Genomic DNA, 6,603 nt, shown 5'->3' on the forward strand with positions numbered 1-6,603 from the left:
AAGAAAGAGAGAGGAGAGGAGAGAGAGAGAGAGAGAGAGAGAGAGAGAGAGAGAGAGAGAGAGAGAGAGAGAGAGAGAGAGAGAGAGAGAGAGACAGTGAAATGCTGAACCAACAGCCGTCTGCCAGTGTCAGGTGGTAGCTGGGTTGAGGTAGATGAAGCTGTGTGTGTGTGTGTGTGTGTGTGTGGTGTGTGTGTGTGTGTGTGTGTGTGTGCCCTGCTCAAGACAGTTAATTTATCAGAGCACACACATGGCGTCCGTTCACACACACACTCGCAAACAAAATGGGTGCTGTCCGGGACCTTGTTTTTAACTAATAGAAACATCACAATGTGAATATATTTGTAAATATGTATATTATAGGTACTTAGTTCTATTTGTTGTATTAGTATTAGTCGTGAAGAGGGCACGACAAACCTATTCCCCCTAGGAGACTGAAAGATTTGGCATGGGTCCTCAGATCCTCAAAAGGGTCTACAGCTGCACCATCGAGAGCATCCTGACTGGTTGCATCACTGCCTGGTATGGCAACTGTTCGGCTTCCGACCGCAAGGCACTACAGAGGGTAGTGCGTACGGCCCAGTACATCACTGTGGCCAAGCTTCCTGCCATCCAGGACCTCTATAACCAGGCGGTGTCAGAGGAAGGCCCTAAAAATGGTCAAAGACTCCAGCCACCCTAGTCATAGACTGTTCTCTCTGCTACCGCACGGCAAGCGGTACCGGAGCGCCAAATCTAGGTCCAAGAGGCTTCTAAACAGCTTCTACCCCCAAGCCATAAGACTCCTGAACATCTAATCAAATGGCCACCCAGACTATTTGCATTGCCCCCCCACCCTTTTACACCGCTTCTACTCTCAGTAGGTGTCATCTATGCATTAGTCACTTTAATAACTCTACCTACATGTACAGTTGAAGTCGGAAGTTTACATACACCTTAGCCAATACATTTAAACTCAGTTTTCACAATTCCTGACATTTAATCCTAGTAAAATTGCCTGTTTTAGGTCAGTTAGAGCACCACTTTATTTTAAGAAGTGTGAAATGTCAGAATAATAGTAAGAGAGAATGATTTATTTCAGCTTATTTATTTCATCACATTCCCAGAGGTTGGTGTGGTTTTTATTTTCATTTTCTCTTTTCTTGTGCAAATTTAAGTGGGCACCTATGGATGGGTGTCTTATATAAGGACCCGTAGTTCCTGTTACAAACGTTCAGTGGACCCCACCCCATAGGTGTTTAAGGACCCCGTAGTTCTCTGTTACAACAGTTCAGTGGACACCCCCATAGGTTGTCTTAAGAGCCCGTAGTTCCTGTTACAACGTTCAGTGGACACCCCCATAGTGTCTTTAAGAGCCCGTAGTTCCTGTTACAACGTTCAGTGGGACACCCTCCATAGGTGTCTTTAGAAGCCCGTAGTTCCTGTTACAACGTTCAGTGGACACCCCCATAGGTGTCTCTTAAGAGCCCGTAGTTCCTGTTACAACGTTCAGTGACACCCCCCATAGGTGTCTTTAAGGACCCGTAGTTCCTGTTACAACGTTCAGTGGACACCCCCATGGTGTCTTTAAGAGCCCGTAGTTCCTGTTACAACGTTCAGTGGACCACCCATAGGTGTCTTTAAGAGCCGTAGTTCCTGTTACAACGTTCAGTGGACACCCCCATAGGTTGTCTTTAAAGAGCCTGTAGTTCCTGTTACATACGTTCAGTGGACACCCCCAGGTGTCTTTAAGAGCCGTAGTTCCTGTTACAACGTTCCAGTGGGAACAACCCCATAGGTGTCTTTAAGAGCCGTAGTTCCTGTTTACAAACGTTCAGTGGGACACCCCATAGGTGTCTTTAAGAGCCTGTAGTTCCTGTTACAACGTTCAGTGGACACCCCCATAGGTGTCTTTAAAGAGCCTGTAGTTCCTGTTACAACGTTCAGTGATAGGTGTCTTTAAGGACCGTAGTTCCTGTTACAAACGTTCATGGACACCCCCATAGGTGTCTTTAAGAGACCTGTAGTTCCTGTTACAACGTTCAGTGGACACCCCCATAGGTGTCTTTAAGAGCCCGTAGTTCCTGTTACATACGTTCAGTGGACCCCCCATAGGTGTCTTTAAAGAGCCCGTAGTTCCTGTTACAACGTTCAGTGGACACCCCCATAGGTGTCTTTAGAGCCCGTAGTTCCTGTTACAGACGTTCAGTGGACACCCCCCATAGGTGTCTTTAAGAGCCGTAGTTCCTGTTACAAACGTTCAGTGGACACCCCAATGGAGTGTCTTTAAGAGCCCTGTGAAAACGCCTGTGTTGGCTGTGTTAAGTTGCCCCTTCTGTTTCAGATCACAGCAACAATCGTTTGTGTCTTGTTGGGGAATGTAACAAAATGGGCAATTATTGCACGCACAACAAAGGAGTGCACTGTGTAGGGATTAGGGTGCCAGGTTCTCTGGTCAGAAGTAGTGCACTGTGTAGGAATAGGGTGCCATATGGGATCCATGTCTCATTGGTGTAACTAAATCCTAAACCCCTGCTGGTGTTCAATCTGCCCTGCTGGCTTCCATCCCTGGAGGGGAATCTAGTCGACGGTAGGAGGGGCTAAACACATTATAGATGTTCTCTCTCTCTCTCTCTCTCTCTCCTCCTCCTCTCTCTCTCTCCTCTCTCTTCTCTCTCTCTCTCTCTCTTCTCTCTCTCTCCTCTCTCTTCCTCTCTCTCTCCTGTCTTCTTCGGTGTCCTCTCTGTGTCCTTCTCTCTCTCGTCTTCTTCTCTCTCTTCCTCTCGTCTCCTCCTCTTCTCTCTCGTCTGCTCTCTCTCTCTCCCTCTCGTCTCTCTCTCTCTTTTTTTATCTCTCCCTATCCCTCTCTCTCTCTGCACCTCATATCCTTTTCCTTACATAAACAACTGATACATCTAATTTAATATTTAGGAAGAAAGTTCATTTTTGAGCTGTAGTGTTTCCCAGGTGCAGAGCCGTTTTATTTCTCTATTTGGTTAGGTTAGGGTGTGATGTGGGGGGGGGTATTCTATGTTTTGTGTTTCTATGATTTTCTATTTCTATGTTTTGGCCGGGTAGGGTTCTCAATCAGGGACAGCTGTCTATCGTTGTCTCTGATTGAGAATCATACTTAGGCAGCCTTTTTCCCCACCTAATGTTGTGGGTAATTATTATTTTCCGTGTGTGGTTGTGTGCACCTCGATTGCGTCACGTTCTTTGCTGTTGAACCTGTTTGTTAAGGTTTCACTCCTATTAAAAGATGCGCCTTGGTTGATTTATGACGAGGAGTTTGAGGACAGCGAGCSTGACACTGGAGTTTGTTGATGGAAACCATGCAATGAGTGTATCATAATGATGATGACGATGACGATGACGACTGGGCGCTGGGATGTTGGTTCCCATGTCAACTAATGGAGTTCTAGAACACCTTCATATCAGATGTAGTTAACGGTTGTCCATTCAAATAAACCCCAACAACCTTCAGTGTGTGTGTGTGTGTGTGTGTGTGTGTGTGTCTGTGTGTGTGTGTGTGTGTGTGTTGCTTTTGATACATGGTGTGTGTGTGTGAGCTTGACAGTGACCTGGTTAAAACAGTGACATAAGAGAGAGATGTTCCTCCTTACGGACCAGACCGCTTGGCAGCTTGTGGTCTCCGTCTGTTCTGAACCAGAAGCAGACAGTAAGCCTTAACCAGGCCGCTATGTGATCTATTATTGAGGAGTGATTAACGTCCACAGGCTACAGATACAAAGGAGGAAAGCAGGTTGGACTGGAGACTCTCAGTTCACGGTTTTACTGCAGAACGCTCATGAAAAATGAAAACCGTTGGGCCACTACACGATATGGTAATCTGGAACGGCAAAACAGTTTGGTCTCTATCTTGTACTTCCTTATATAATGTAGACAGCAGTCTGTCATATCATTCTCCCTTTTCACCTTTTCAACTTCCTCAAATATCTCCTGTAGCATTTATTTCTCCTCCTCCTCCCCTTCTCTTCCTCTTCCTCTGCCTCCTCCTTCTCCTCCTCCTTTTAATCCACCTCTTCCTCACCTCCTCCTCCTTCTCCTCCTCTCCTCCTTCTCCTCCTCTGCTTCAAACTCATCTCCTCCTCCTTCTCCTCCTCTGCCTCCTCCTTCTCCTCCTCCTCCTTTTAATCCACCTCTTCCTCCTCCTCCTCCTTCTCCTCCTCTCCTTCTCCTCCTCTGCCTCCTCCTTCTCCCTCCTCCCCTTTTAATCCACTCTTCCTCCTCCTCCTCCTTCTCCTCCTCTGCTTCAAACTCATCCTCCTCCTCCTTCTTTCCTCCTCCTTCTCCTCCTCCTTTCTCCTCCTTCTCCTCCTTTTAATCCACCTCTTCCTCCTCCTCCTCCTCCTCCTTCTCATCCTCCTCCTTCTCCTCCTCTGCTTCAAACTCAATCCTCCCCTCCCTGTCCTCCTTCTCCTCCTCTGCTTCAAACTCATCATCCTCCTCCTTTTTCATCCTCCTCCTCCCCCTCCTCCTCCTCCTCCTTCTTAGTGTCTTCTCTTCAGAAGCGGTTCATGGTGATTGGCAAACCAACAAAGTGTTTCATGATTTCCAACAGTCGTCTCCTGGACTAGGGAATGAAGACAGGGGACACTTCCATTCTAGAGCTAATCTAGTTACCATGTCACTCCAGGGACAATCCCATATTCCCTTTTACCCCTATCCTCACACACACACAGGCACGCAGGGGAACGCACACCACACACACTCAGAGGAATAACATATCACTATCATTAGCAGTGTTACTCCCTTCATGTTGTATTTAGGCTGTCCTCATCATCAGAAGCCCGTTCTGTGGAACCCCACCGATGGACCAACACCTCATTTCCCCGCAGCACAATCTGTGTGTGTGTGGTGTGTGTGTGTGTTGTGTGTGTGTGTGTGTGCTGTGTGTGTTGTGTGTGTGTGTGTGTACACACACGTCAAGAACACACTCCTACAGTACTTTCACTGTTGGTTAATCTTTGCAGCAAATATGTTTTTCCTCGGGAAATGACAAATGCTTTCTGTGAATCAAGCTGAGCAGAGCTGTATTCCATCACATGTTAGATTACATTACTCTGTAATCAGCTGAGCAGGCTGATCCATCACATGTTAGATTACATTACTCTGTACATGCTGAGCAGGCTGAATTCCATCACATGTATAGATCACATTACTCTGTAATCATTGAGCAGGCTGATCCATCACATGTTAGATTACATTACTCTGTAATCATCTGAGCAGGCTGAATCCATCACATGTTAGATTAATACTCTGTAATCAGCTGAGACAGGCTGAATCCATTCACATGTTAGATTCACATTACTCTGTAATCAATGAGCAGGCTGATCCATCACATGTTAGATTACATTAACTCTGTAATCATTGAGCAGGCTGAATCCATCACATGTAGATTACATTACTCTGTAATCAGCTGAGCAGGCTGAATCATCACATGTTAGATTACATTACTCTGTAATCAGCTTGAGCAGGCTGTATCCATCACCATGTTAGATTACATACTCTTTCTTTAATCGCTGAGCAGCTGAAATCCATCACATGTTAGATCAATACTTCTGTAATCAGCTGAGCAGGCTGAATCCATCACATGTTAGTACATTACTCTGTAATCAGCTGAGCAGGCTGAATCCATCACATGTTAGATTACATTACTCTGTAATCAGCTGAGCAGGCTGATCCATCACATGTTAGATTACATTACTCTGTAATCAGCTGAGCAGGCTGTATCCATCACATGTTAGATTACATTACTCTGTAATCAGCTGAGCAGGCTGAATCCATCACATGTTAGAATTACTATACTCTGTAATCAGCTGAGGCAGGCCCTGTACCATCACCATGTTAGATTACATTACTCTGTTAAACAGCTGAGCAGCTAACCATCACATGTTAGATACATTACTCTGTAATCAGTGAGCAGGCTGAATCCATTACATGTTAGATCACATTACTCTGTTCAAGCTGAGCAGGCTGTATCCATCACATGTTAGATCACATTACTCTGTAATCAGCTGACAGGCTGAATCCATCACATGTTAGATTACATTACTCTGTAATCAGCTGAGCAGGCTGATCTCACATGTTAGATACATACTCTGTAATCATGAGCAGGCTGATCCATCACATGGTTAGATCATACTCTGTAATCAGCTGAGCAGGCTGTATCCATCACATGTTAGATTACATTACTCTGTAATCAGCTGAGCAGGCTGAATCCATCACATGTTTAGATTACATTACTCTGTAAATCAAGCTGAGCAGGGCTGAATCATCACATGTTGATTACATTACTCTGTTATCAGCTGAGCAGGCTGAATCCATCACATGTTAGATTACATTACTTGTCTAATCACTGAGCAGGCTGATCCATCACATGTTAGATTACATTACTCTGTAATCAGCTGAGCAGGCTGATATCCAAATCACATTATGTTAGATTACATTACTCTGTAATCAATGAGCAGGGCTGTATCCATCACATGTTAGATTACATTACTCTGTTAATCAGCTGAGCAGGCTGTAATTCCAATCACATGTTATAGATTACCATTACTCTGTAATCAGCATAGCAGCCGCTGACAAAAAATAAAATCTACA

General features: G+C 45.2%; 1 pseudogene; it reads right to left on the reverse strand.

Annotated features, from left to right (window-relative positions):
• The window catches only part of LOC111955946 (C-type lectin domain family 4 member M-like), a 10,526-nt pseudogene extending 6,068 nt beyond the window's left edge, over window positions 1-4,458 (reverse strand).
• Window positions 4,459-6,603: the final 2,145 nt, after the last annotated feature.

Source organism: Salvelinus sp. IW2-2015, linkage group LG31 (assembly GCF_002910315.2).
Source record: "Salvelinus sp. IW2-2015 linkage group LG31, ASM291031v2, whole genome shotgun sequence".
Lineage (NCBI taxonomy): Eukaryota > Metazoa > Chordata > Actinopteri > Salmoniformes > Salmonidae > Salvelinus > Salvelinus sp. IW2-2015.